Consider the following 14567-nt stretch of genomic DNA (forward strand, 5'->3'; position numbering starts at 1 on the left):
TTCAGATACTCTGTCCATCACCACCCCCTTTATGAATCGTTTTGGCCACTATAACAGTGGAAGGGTATGCTCAGACATGAGTCCCTTGCTCACTGCACCATCAGGATTCAAGCAAGCCGGGCCGAAGACGGCTGTAATGCCAGAAACCGGTCCCCGGAAGCTTGTTTCCTTTCCAGTAAAGAATTGGCTTGGTAGTTTGGTCTGCCCTGTTCCCATGATGCACTGGGCCAGGCTCAGACTAATTTGCATGTAGCCAGGTTCTGAGCTGGGATAGTGCAGTGAGCTAAAAAACGGTGATGGATCAAGCCCTGATCTTTTGATTGGGTAGGAGTGTTCTGCTTAATTCAGATACTCTGTCCATCACCACCCCCTTTATGAATCGTTTTGGCCACTATAGCAGTGGAAGGGTATGCTCAGACATAAGTCCCTTGCTCACTGCACCATCAGGATTCAAGCAAGCCGGGCCGAAGACGGCTGTAATGCCAGAAACCGGTCCCCGGAAGCTTGTTTCCTTTCCAGTAAAGAATTGGCTTGGTAGTTTGGTCTGCCCTGTTCCCATGATGCACTGGGCCAGGGTCAGACTAATTTGCATGTAGCCAGGTTCTGAGCTGGGATGGTGCAGTGAGCTAAAAAACGGTGATGGATCAAGCCCTGATCTTTTGACTGGGTATGAGTGTTCTGCTTAATTCAGATACTCTGTCCATCACCACCCCCTTTATGAATCGTTTTGGCCACTATAGCAGTGGAAGGCTATGCTCAGACATGAGTCCCTTGCTCACTGCACCATCAGGATTCAAGCAAGCCGGGCCGAAGACCGCTGTAATGCCAGAAACCGGTCCCCGGAAGCTTGTTTCCTTTCCAGTAAAGAATTGGCTTGGTAGTTTGGTCTGCCCTGTTCCCATGATGCACTGGGCCAGGGTCAGACTAATTTGCATGTAGCCAGGTTCTGAGCTGGGATGGTGCAGTGAGCTAAAAAACGGTGATGGATCAAGCCCTGATCTTTTGACTGGGTAGGAGTGTTCTGCTTAATTCAGATACTCTGTCCATCACCACCCCCTTTATGAATCATTTTGGCCACTATAGCAGTGGAAGGGTATGCTCAGACATGAGTCCCTTGCTCACTGCACCATCAGGATTCAAGCAAGCCGGGCCGAAGAGGGCTGTAATGCCAGAAACCGGTCCCCGGAAGCTTGTTTCCTTTCCAGTAAAGAATTGGCTTGGTAGTTTGGTCTGCCCTGTTCCCATGATGCACTGGGCCAGGGTCAGACTAATTTGCATGTAGCCAGGTTCTGAGCTGGGATGGTGCAGTGAGCTAAAAAACGGTGATGGATCAAGCCCTGATCTTTTGACTGGGTAGGAGTGTTCTGCTTAATTCAGATACTCTGTCCATCACCATCCCCTTTATGAATTGTTTTGGCCACTATAGCAGTGGAAGGCTATGCTCAGACATGAGTCCCTTGCTCACTGCACCATCAGGATTCAAGCAAGCCGGGCCGAAGACGGCTGTAATGCCAGAAACCGGTCCCCGGAAGCTTGTTTCCTTTCCAGTAAAGAATTGGCTTGGTAGTTTGGTCTGCCCTGTTCCCATGATGCACTGGGCCAGGGTCAGACTAATTTGCATGTAGCCAGGTTCTGAGCTGGGATGGTGCAGTGAGCTAAAAAACGATGATGGATCAAGCCCTGATCTTTTGACTGGGTAGGAGTGTTCTGCTTAATTCAGATACTCTGTCCATCACCACCCCCTTTATGAATCGTTTTGGCCACTATAGCAGTGGACGGGTATGCTCAGACATGAGTCCCTTGCTCAATGCACCATCAGGATTCAAGCAAGCCGGGCCGAAGACGGCTGTAATGCCAGAAACCGGTACCCGGAAGCTTGTTTCCTTTCCAGTAAAGAATTGGCTTGGTAGTTTGGTCTGCCCTGTTCCCATGATGCACTGGGCCAGGGTCAGACTAATTTGCATGTAGCCAGGTTCTGAGCTGGGATGGTGCAGTGAGCTAAAAAACGGTGATGGATCAAGCCCTGATCTTTTGATTGGGTAGGAGTGTTCTGCTTAATTCAGATACTCTGTCCATCACCACCCCCTTTATGAACCGTTTTGGCCATTATAGCAGTGGAAGGGTATGCTCAGACATAAGTCCCTTGCTCACTACACCATCAGGATTCAAGCAAGCCGGGCCGAAGACGGCTGTAATGCCAGAAACTGGTCCCCGGAAGCTTGTTTCCTTTCCAGTAAAGAATTGGCTTGGTAGTTTGGTCTGCCCTGTTCCCATGATGCACTGGGCCAGGGTCAGACTAATTTGCATGTAGCCAGGTTCTGAGCTGGGATGGTGCAGTGAGCTAAAAAACGGTGATGGATCAAGCCCTGATCTTTTGACTGGGTAGGAGTGTTCTGCTTAATTCAGATACTCTGTCCATCACCACCCCCTTTATGAATCGTTTTGGCCACTATAGCAGTGGAAGGCTATGCTCAGACATGAGTCCCTTGCTCACTGCACCATCAGGATTCAAGCAAGCCGGGCCGAAGACCGCTGTAATGCCAGAAACCGGTCCCCGGAAGCTTGTTTCCTTTCCAGTAAAGAATTGGCTTGGTAGTTTGGTCTGCCCTGTTCCCATGATGCACTGGGCCAGGGTCAGACTAATTTGCATGTAGCCAGGTTCTGAGCTGGGATGGTGCAGTGAGCTAAAAAACGGTGATGGATCAAGCCCTGATCTTTTGACTGGGTAGGAGTGTTCTGCTTAATTCAGATACTCTGTCCATCACCATCCCCTTTATGAATTATTTTGGCCACTATAGCAGTGGAAGGCTATGCTCAGACCTGAGTCCCTTGCTCACTGCACCATCAGGATTCAAGCAAGCCGGGCCGAAGACGGCTGTAATGCCAGAAACCAGTCCCCGGAAGCTTGTTTCCTTTCCAGTAAAGAATTGGCTTGGTAGTTTGGTCTGCCCTGTTCCCATGATGCACTGGGCCAGGGTCAGACTAATTTGCATGTAGCCAGGTTCTGAGCTGGGATGGTGCAGTGAGCTAAAAAACGGTGATGGATCAAGCCCTGATCTTTTGACTGGGTAGGAGTGTTCTGCTTAATTCAGATACTCTGTCCATCACCACTCCCTTTATGAATCGTTTTGGCCACTATAGCAGTGGAAGGGTATGCTCAGACATGAGTCCCTTGCTCACTGCACTATCAGGATTCAAGCAAGCCGGGCCGAAGACGGCTGTAATGCCAGAAACCGGTCCCCGGAAGCTTGTTTCCTTTCCAGTAAAGAATTGGCTTGGTAGTTTGGTCTGCCCTGTTCCCATGAAGCACTGGGCCAGGGTCAGACTAATTTGCATGTAGCCAGGTTCTGAGCTGGGATGGTGCAGTGAGCTAAAAAACGGTGATGGATCAAGCCCTGATCTTTTGATTGGGTAGGAGTGTTCTGCTTAATTCAGATACTCTGTCCATCACCACCCCCTTTATGAATCGTTTTGGCCACTATAGCAGTGGAAGGGTATGCTCAGACATAAGTCCCTTGCTCACTGCACCATCAGGATTCAAGCAAGCCGGGCCGAAGACGGCTGTAATGCCAGAAACCGGTCCCCGGAAGCTTGTTTCCTTTCCAGTAAAGAATTGGCTTGGTAGTTTGGTCTGCCCTGTTCCCATGATGCACTGGGCCAGGGTCAGACTAATTTGCATGTAGCCAGGTTCTGAGCTGGGATGGTGCAGTGAGCTAAAAAACGGTGATGGATCAAGCCCTGATCTTTTGACTGGGTAGGAGTGTTCTGCTTAATTCAGATACCTTGTCCATCACCACCCCCTTTATGAATCGTTTTGGCCACTATAGCAGTGGAAGGCTATGCTCAGACATGAGTCCCTTGCTCACTGCACCATCAGGATTCAAGCAAGCCAGGCCGAAGACCGCTGTAATGCCAGAAACCGGTCCCCGGAAGCTTGTTTCCTTTCCAGTAAAGAATTGGCTTGGTAGTTTGGTCTGCCCTGTTCCCATGATGCACTGGGCCAGGGTCAGACTAATTTGCATGTAGCCAGGTTCTGAGCTGGGATGGTGCAGTGAGCTAAAAAACGGTGATGGATCAAGCCCTGATCTTTTGACTGGGTAGGAGTGTTCTGCTTAATTCAGATACTCTGTCCATCACCATCCCCTTTATGAATTATTTTGGCCACTATAGCAGTGGAAGGCTATGCTCAGACCTGAGTCCCTTGCTCACTGCACCATCAGGATTCAAGCAAGCCGGGCCGAAGACGGCTGTAATGCCAGAAACCGGTCCCCGGAATCTTGTTTCCTTTCCAGTAAAGAATTGGCTTGGTAGTTTGGTCTGCCCTGTTCCCATGATGCACTGGGCCAGGGTCAGACTAATTTGCATGTAGCCAGGTTCTGAGCTGGGATGGTGCAGTGAGCTAAAAAACGGTGATGGATCAAGCCCTGATCTTTTGACTGGGTAGGAGTGTTCTGCTTAATTCAGATACTCTGTCCATCACCATCCCCTTTATGAATCGTTTTGGCCACTATAGCAGTGGAAGGCTATGCTCAGACATGAGTCCCTTGCTCACTGCACCATCAGGATTCAAGCAAGCCGGGCCGAAGACGGCTGTAATGCCAGAAACCGGTCCCCGGAAGCTTGTTTCCTTTCCAGTAAAGAATTGGCTTGGTAGTTTGGTCTGCCCTGTTCCCATGATGCACTGGGCCAGGGTCAGACTAATTTGCATGTAGCCAGGTTCTGAGCTGGGATGGTGCAGTGAGATAAAAAACGATGATGGATCAAGCCCTGATCTTTTGACTGGGTAGGAGTGTTCTGCTTAATTCAGATACTCTGTCCATCACCACCCCCTTTATGAATCGTATGCAGGATATGGGCATTATGCTCTCCCCATGTGCAGCCCATCTTCATAATTGGCTCCTCTTCCTGTCCTTTGTAATTGATGCCTTTAGATTTGTCAATAGGCTTAGTAGTCCCTCCTTAGTACCTCCCTCTTTCCTGTTGTTACCTTCATTAAGGACAGCCCTTCTTACATGTGTCCTTACTCTGTAGCATACATTAGCAGTTAGGGAGAACTATTTACCTAATGTCTTGCAGTAGCAGGCATAACATGCTGTTCGAGCCCCTAGCAATGTCGTCCGCTTCGTTATATCAAGAGCATTGCCTCTTTAAAGCAGCAATTTCGCATGATGTCTACCCCCCTGGATTTTAAATCATGTTGTTTTTTAATTTCAGCACGCCATGTGTGCTTTCACTTTCACAATGATGGCCACACAACACTTGCGGGATGCTGCCCTTGATCAATGGTGCCCGCTTCTTCCTTTTTTTTTAGCACCCTGCGGGCTTTCAGTTTAACAATGGCGGGTATGTGCCTTTCTTCCTGCATGGCTCACCTTTTTTCGGATTGTGGCACAAGGAGCAGAGGCAGCGTCGGCTTCTTCACATGTGAGGAGGTGAGCGGGGCATAGCACAGCTCTCTTTGCTTCCACACTGCTCGCAGCCCCCCACCACTGCTGTTTTGCTTGTTTGTTTTATTTCGCTGCCTGACATGAAAATGGCCACCGCTAGGGACACTATTTCTCACAGTAGCCTGCGTCTATATTAACTTGTCGCCATCAGAGTTTTTTTTTTATCACGGTACCATTGTCATTGAATAGAAATATCTCTACTTTTGTCTACTTGTCCTGCATCTGCAAGGTTTGCCACACTTGCACGAATACCTGTGCAGGTGCGCACCAGGGAACATAGACGATTATCAGTAGGACTAAACAACTTATAAATCATTATTTGAAGAAACAGAGCTGGCTATCTGCTACCTGTCCAGTGAATGGGCCTGTGCATTATTCATGCTCGGGTGTAGCAGCGCCGCTCCGCTGAGGGAACGTGGCCTGTCCAGGACCAAAACAACTCCCAGACTCGTTGTCTCTTTTCACCTTTGTTGTAGCAATGGCCTGGGCATGAGTGACGGGTGCCCTCTGGTCAAGCAAGCTTGACTCCGGGCTTCTGTGTGTGTTTGAGGGATTGGGGGGAGGGTCCATTGATGGGTCAGTGTTGGAGTCCCTGCTGGAGATCTACCATTTTCAATTCTGCAGGGCCGGCTTTAGGCTCACGGAGGCCCTGTGCAGGGAGTGTAGGTAGGGGGCCCGAGGCCGCCAAATCCCTAACAGGGGCCGCCACGCAAATATGTATCTAAGGATATATATTGGCGTGGCGGCCCCTGGGGTTTGGCGGCCCTGTGCAGGTGCACAGCTTGCACATGCCTTAGGCCGGCCCTGAATGCTGTGAGAGAATATTAGCACAGTACTACAAGAGAGGTCTCTCATTCTTCTACGAGAGCACATTGTACAGCCAAACAGGACTTGCACTGAGTAACGAGCACAAACCTGGACTGTGCTACAACAACAGGCCCACATTGTACAGTTAGAGAGGACTTCCACTGGAGAAGCAACAGCAGACTTCCATCGTGGCAAGAGATTGGACTTGCACCGTGCCACAAGACTTGCACCCTGATCAAGAGCAGAGCTGCACCGCACTGCGCTATGAGAGCAGAGCCTCACTGCACAGAATGGGAGACCTCTCTTGCAGTAATGCGCAAGTAGTCTCTCTTTCCAGGTTGTAAGTCATTTCTTGCAGTACACATCTGTCCCCCTCCATCACTGTAGTGTTCTTGTTCAGAGACCCCCCTTTTCACACTGTTGTTGCTTGCTTATATTTTTTCTCCTCCTACAAACACGGGACTCACTCTGGTAACTGTCACTTCTCCCCACAATTTTTGACTCTTCTCCCGTCTGCTGCCTGTCTTGTTTACTCTTTCTCTTTTTACACAGATCGGTCTGCAAACGAACTGTGTGATTCTCTCCCAACACAGCTCCTTTCAATGCTGTGATGGGATGTGGTATTTACATTTGTTCCAAACATAACGTAAAGTGGGCAAATGTACTGTATGTATTTCTTTAAAAGTAATAATCCAGAGTGACCATTTGGTGAGAAAATTTGAGCTGATTTGGCTAATCACTTCATTGGCCCTCCATTTTTTTTGAAGAAGGGTGCAACAACCCAAGAATGGATTTTCTTGTCGGAGACAATGATATTGATAAAATAAAATACTTAATGCTCTCACTCTCTTCTGGCCCTTTCTTTGATTCTCTGTCTTACTTTCTCTTCGTAATCTTCATGCACATTTCATCTTTGTCTCCTTACTTACCTCTGCCCTCCTTTTCTCCATTTCACATCTTCTTTCTCGCCTCCTCCCTCCTCCTTTTCCTCATTGCCATCTTCTGTCTCTCCTGCCATTTTCACCTATTTCCCTCTCCAGATAAGGATGAAAGTCCACCATGTAAGGTACACACCAGCGCCTCTGTGATTATTTCCCCTCAAAGTTCACCCACCTGACTTTTCGTGCTATGGCCTGAGAAAAAGCGCCACGAAAATATAAACTCTAAGGGCCATATTATCAAGAACAGGTGATACAATTATCACCACTTTATCGGCAGGAAACTGCCGCTAAAGCGGCGATAATGGGCTTGATAATATGTCCTTATGAATTCCCATAGCAGCCCAGGTTGTGGTGTTAACTGGGCTGCTATAGGAATTCACAAGGGCTTATTATCAAGCCCATTATCGCCGCTTTAGCGGCAGTTTTCTGCCGATAAAGCAGCGATAATTTTATCGCCTGTTCTTGATAATATGCCCCTAAATTCCCCCACGAGAAATGCTTGCTGCTGTAAGATAGCATCACAAAGCTCCCCTTATATCTACTTGTTAGAGTAACCTCCCTTGAATCCTAATGGGATGCCGTGTGGATAAGGTATTTTAACCTCCCATTCCCTTGATAAAAGCCATTCAGCCCCCTAAGAAGGTATTTCCCCAATGCCAATATGTGTGTTGAGATACCAGTAATATTGTATTGAAATCACTAATCTAATATTTCATGCTTGTGCTATTGTAGTTTGCCTCTGTGTGGACGTAACTTTAATTCCACAATGCACCCCAACTGAAAATGCTTTGCCCTTATAAAGGATTGTTTATAAGATGTCTGGCTTGGCCAATAATGCACATCCTCCAGGATCCTTTCCTTTCCAGTTCCGACTGTTCGGCAGCCTTAATTCAGTGCAGCCTCTGATTCACAGACACCTACTGTGCCTGCCAAGATTCCTCACACTACAGCCTTGCTTCAATCTACAATTTTTCAAAGTTTTATTCTTCTTCTCCATTATTCATCAGACCTTGTGCACCACACTTTTTTTACCACACAACTTCAGTTTCTGCTTTTGTAATTGGTGATCATTCCCATATCCTGATGGTGACCTGTCATTCGCATATGAGTGGAAACACTGTTGATGACTTTAGTGACCTAGTTTAGAGATTTTTGTGTGTTGTCCACTTAAACATCAACACTGCACCACCTGAGCATCAGAGCAGTATCACCTCAGCACAGCACCAACGCAGCATCACTTAGCACCACCTGAGTATCACCTAAGCACCAGCGCAGCTCCACATAACATAATTAAACTCCACTGAATAACACTCAGTGCAACATATTTAAAGTCCACATATTTACACTCAAATCAATACAATATAAATACACCCCACCTAAATGCAGTCTATACCACATACCAGCAAACCACATCTTCACAGCATAACACATATTTGAAAGAAGCAACCTTTCTCTCAACGTCACACAGTTACAAACCACATAATTCCACACCACCCTACATATTTCAACTGCACAACACAATTCCATAACACACCACATACCTCCAATACATACCACACATTCCTACATCATGCCACAAAATTTAACAGCACAACACATAATTCAAGTCCACAATATGCCACTGCACAACACACAATACATCTCCAAATAATCAACTTCATAACACAAAATCACACTCTACATAATCCCACCACACTACTGTTAATACCATTTAATTACTATACATATAATTCAAAAGCATAGTATACCATGTATTTCCCACTACACATCTCACACTGGCACTTCCACCAACCCTATCATCTATCTTCCACACACTCACAGCCCCTCTGATCTCTCCCTCACACTGCCACTACACCCTGTCATCTCACAATTCCACTACCCCCTCTCGTCCCTCCCTCACACCCTGTATCTCCTCTCTATACTGCCTGGTCACACACACTACCTTCCTGTATCACCTCCTTCTGTGTAAAAGTCCACCTCTTGCCCCGCATTCTCTGGGTGCGACACCTACTCATCCCTCTCTCTCTCTCTCGCATGCTGTCTCTTACACCTCTCTCAATCTCTCACACACTCTTCCAGCAACTCTGATATTAGTTCACTTCAGGTATTCAAGCACAATTTCCATTTTGTGCCTTATAAAAATTTTCGTCCCTCAAACTCACGCTCTCCGCGTCCTCTTCTTAAGACCTCTTCTGCATACACAGGCGCTCACTATTTATCCGTTTATGGACTGCTCTCCCCTTCATTCTCTTTTTCTCACACACTCTTTTTGCTCCTCTATATAGACTTCATTTACCACTTCGTGCACAACTACCTATCCCTCTCTATCTTTCTTTCCGTCTATTCTATGCACCTCTCACACCTAATTATTCACCATATCACATAATTCCAAAACATAAAAACACTAGACAAACACAATCTCACCCCACACTATTCCACAACTAACAGTTCCAATTCAACCCACATAATTCCACTACAAAACACATAGATGAAAGCCAATGTCATTCACAATACCAATAGCTCTAACTCTTGCAAATGCGTGACCTATTGCATTGCAAATAGTTGTTTGTGAAGCACTCCATGAGAGTGCATGCATTTTCCACTTATGTGCATCTCTTTCCACCCCTGGCACTCCAAATTGTTTCCTCTCCGGTGTGCTCCTATGCTCCCCTCCTACACTTTACAGTGTTGCTATCAAGGCAATGGCTACAAAAGAAACAAAATACTACCAAAATCACCCAGGAACATCTTTATACGATGATTAACGAACAAAGTGCTGAAATGTCTTCTCATCACATTTGGTTTAGTGGAAAGAGGCCTTTTTTTAAAAAAAGGAAGCTTTGAGCCACAACTATTTTTCCTCTTTAGCTATTATACAGCTGCAAAGGACCACAGTACGATTGTTTGCAAATCCACTGATATGGGCACAGTGCACATTTATCACTTGGCAATAGACTTAAACCAGTAGGAGGTCAACAGACTGTTTGTGCATCACTGTATTGAACTATCTTCAAGGCAGTTGCTTCTAGTGCGGATGCATGACATTACAACGCATGCTTTTACCACGCATGCCTTTACAACGCGGTTTTTACAACGCATGCCTTTACAACGCATAGCGCTTTGGGGTGCTGGATAGTGAATAGTTTAATTTACTATTCCAACTCCAGTCCCCGTGGACACTAGGGAAGGTGTTGGATAGTAAATTAAATCTATTCCCTATCCTAAAGCGCCCCCCACCGCAATGCGTTGTAATGGTTTGCGTTGTAAAAGTTGCGTCGTAAAGGCACTGCGTGGTAAAAGTTCTGTTGTAAAGGATGTTTCCCTCTAGTGCAACAACCGTCACCTGTACTGTTGCAAAAGGTATTCATTAGGATGCTCCTCCTATGCCCCATTATTTCTGGGGTCACAGCCAGCAAAATTGCAATGCCCCAAAGAAAGCTATGACTATTTTAATGAAAGGGTAAAATGTCAGGTGTCTTTCTGCACTTCCAATGAGTTATGATCCTATGGCATAGGGGCATCACGAGTCAGAAAGACCCATCACAGAATCTCTTAAAGGTGCAGGGAATAAAGAATATCACATGATGTAGTAGAATGCATGATGTACTTCTCTCAAATGAAGAAGATGAATAAAAATTATCATCATACACCTCAGCAATCAAAAATGCAATAAAGGGTGGAAACTAGATGCACATCCCTACCCTATTACAAAATCTCCAGCTATATCATATTTTGCAGGCTCATAGCTTTATGTAGTAGTCTCAAATCTAGAATAAGATTGACTAAGCTATATCAAGCTTCTGCCCTTATTCCAATAGGCCTCAAATTGCCCTAACAGAATCTCGATGTTCAGCATCTATCACCAGCAACTGTCACACCACAATTGCTAGGGTCGTTTATATAATTTCTATGCTTTTAAGGAGCGAGTGGAGTTCTTTTCTACCTGGATTCTACATTTGCAACACAGAATTTTAGAAAATGCTTGTTGTAGTTTGTTAGGATGCACAAAGAAGCAACTACACAGCATATTTTTGAATCCACTGGGGCAGACCTGGTTGTATGTGATTTCGAAGAAATTGATTACATGAAATAGGATTACTGAGAAACCATTTCACCTAAACTGTTTGATGGAAATTTTCAAAATGAATGGCATTTAGCATTTCATGGAAACTAATTCAGAGAATGTCCTTTCATTCAAAATTGGCTTTGCATGCCTATTTGCTAAGTGGTAAATACATTGGTCGCAGATCTTACATTCAGTTTTGGTGGACTTTTTTATTTCAGTGCTTAACTTCAGCGGACATTACTTCATATGTAGATCTTTAACATTGTCAAACAATGACTTTGGATGCTTTTAATTGGCTGACCCCTCACCACTATCCATTCCTAACCACTCACAACCCCTAAACCTCATCAGTCCTGTACCCTAGAAAATGTTCACCACACCTAAATTACAACCATCCCTGAACCCTTTCTATCTCTAAATTCCAGCCATCCCAGAAACTAAAACCCCCAAACTACACCGATCCTGCACCTATCCCTGATCCCCAAAATACGCTCATCCTAAAAGCCTTTTCTGCCTCCACATTCCACCAATTCCTGAACTGTAAAACCCCTCACTGCCTATAAACTCAACCCATTCCTCAACCCGTAAAAACCCTTTCTACACCTAAGCCCCACCCATCTCTGACCCCTTAAAGCCCTTCATCGCATCCAAATTCCACCCCTTTCTGAACCCTAAAAGAGCACTCACTACCCTTAAACACCACCCATATATGACCCCTAAAAATCCCTCACCGCCCCTAAACTCCACCTATGACTGAATGCTAAAAAGCCCTTTCTACAGCTTAAGCCTACCCATCCCTGGCTCCTTAAAACCCTTCACCACCATAAACTCCTTCCGAACAGAAACCCTAAAAGCTTTCCACACTCTATATCGTCTATCAATCACTGCACATTTATATCCCTCACCATCCCTAAATTCCACCTATCCATGAATCCTAAAACCCCTCAACATCCCTATGCTCCACCCATCCCTGAACGCTAAATAGACCTCACACCCATAACTTCACTCATCCATGAATCTTAAAAACCCCTCACTACCCCTAAACTCCACCCACTCCTGATAACTGATAAAACCCTCACCACCCCTACACTATATTCATTTCTGAACCCTTAAAACCCTTTCTTTGCCTGAACTCCGCCTATTCCTGACTCCTAAAACCCCCTAATCACTCCGACACATTACCCATCCCTGAACCCAAAGCTCCTCACTAGTTCTAAGCTCCACCTATGTTTAAAGTCCTTTTCAATTTTTCTTTTAAGGTATCTTTCCCTTAAAATGGTTCCTTTCTTTTTTGATTGAGTTGGAATTTCTTAAAAAATGTTTTACATTATTTAGTTTCCACCAATGTGGTTTCTCCGTTTATGTTTTTCCATCAGTTCACATATATTAACAGAATTTGCACAAGGTCAGTGTGCATGCTGATTTCTAACTACAGTGCAGTAGAGAATGCTAAATTCCTCCACTGGATATTATAACCTCACCAGGAGATAATACATGAATATTTAGCATATGCAGGCTCTTTGAGCAATGAAGTAAAGAAACTCATGCGAAAAGTGGTCTGCATTAGGCCTAGCACATTAGCGTTTCACTGTCAAATCAATGACTTTTTATTTAAATTAAAACCATTAAAAACATGCATACAGTTCTACATTTCAGTTGGTAAAATCGATGCAGTACATGCAAATGCAATCATGTACAAGGGAAAACCAATAATAACACAGAAAATGATTTGAATAAAATCAATAACATATGAATTCATAATGTTCTCAAATATCCAACCCATCTTATTATGTGCAAATCCAACTGCAAGTAGATATCTCCATAGGGCCAAAAATATTGTTAGGGCTTGTATCATATTTTGGGACTTACAGCTCCTTAATGTTTCCTGAACCCATTTTGTTACAAAGTGGACAGATCCATTTCTTCCTAATTTTGTCATGGGGCGTGCAAAAAAACAAATTATGTTCAATATTTTCAGTGCTGCATAATTTGCATAAATGCAAATGGGCTCATCATCAGTATCACGTTTCAAAATTAATAAACACATTGACATGAAAGCACGGCTTTTGATTCTGATTTTCGGTGTCTTTCCCCTTTAGGAGTTATCATTGAATGAAAGCACATACAACGATTTGTGAATCACGAAGTGAGAGCTTGTGTTTATTAATTACGGTACGTGAGGGTATTTTTTTGTTTCAGAATATAATAGAGGGTATGGCCAAGTGAACTCTGATCTTATAGTTTGTGTTTCGGTCTGTACAGTTAGGTGGAGAGACATCGGAATTAAGTTTTGACAGTAAGTGCAATTATTAGTATGTACACATTGCTGCTGGTGGTTTGTACACTTTGGCTACGGTTGGCTGAATTGATGCTTTCTTTACTATACAGAACAGTGGTGGACTGAACCATTAGTTTTACACCCGGCGGGTGTTTTTACCTACAGTTCAGAGTATGTCGCATTTACAGAGGTTTTGACATGTTTTTCTGCACAGGTGGGGTTCTTTTTTAGGCTGTTTCTCACATTCATGAACATATAACACAGCTGGTTTCTAGCAAGAATGCATTTTTTATATTGATGTGATGACTTTAAATTGAGTTGTATTGAGCTATGGAACTGCAAAGTAGAACTTGTAGATCTTCCAATGTGCTGAACTAATTGATTTACTTTGATTACGTTTTGATTTACAGTGTTGCCCCTGACGAGGGGACAATGACAAGTCTCGAAATGCATTCGGCTATCAACATCTACATTGCTTAAAGAACGAAACTGTATTTGTTTTTATGTTCATTTGAAAATTATACATATCAATGTTTTCTGTAAACATCAAGGAAAATATGTTTTTTGAATTAAGCATTGAATAAGAATTTTTTTTCTTAATTAATAAAAGGAACTGAATGTTAATCGTTATCTAAGTTTATGTTCAAATTATAATTAGTAGATTGTAAATCATTTATAGTAGTGCGTGCCTGAGTCTAGCAGGCATTTTAGCAAGCTAGCCACCACTTTCACTGTCTATGATGGCAACTCATGTATATGTGCTAACTGCCTCGCATGGCTGGGGCCCATATCTGATGTCCGCCTCACGTTCCTGCCCACCGCACTTTAGGCACGCTCTTTTATTCAATCTATTATCCATGGCTTCTATTGCTCTTTGCAAGTAGTTGCATCTTTGCTTCCATGGGCAACTATTTCACAGAAAGTAAAGGTATCTTTGAATTTTCCCGCTATGGGCATGTCATTCCTATTCATCTCCTCCCAACTTCTTTGTGCTCTAGATTTTACTTTCTTATAATTAGTCCTGGGCA

This window comes from Lissotriton helveticus, chromosome 8 (assembly GCF_964261635.1).
Source record: "Lissotriton helveticus chromosome 8, aLisHel1.1, whole genome shotgun sequence".
Classification (NCBI taxonomy): domain Eukaryota; kingdom Metazoa; phylum Chordata; class Amphibia; order Caudata; family Salamandridae; genus Lissotriton; species Lissotriton helveticus.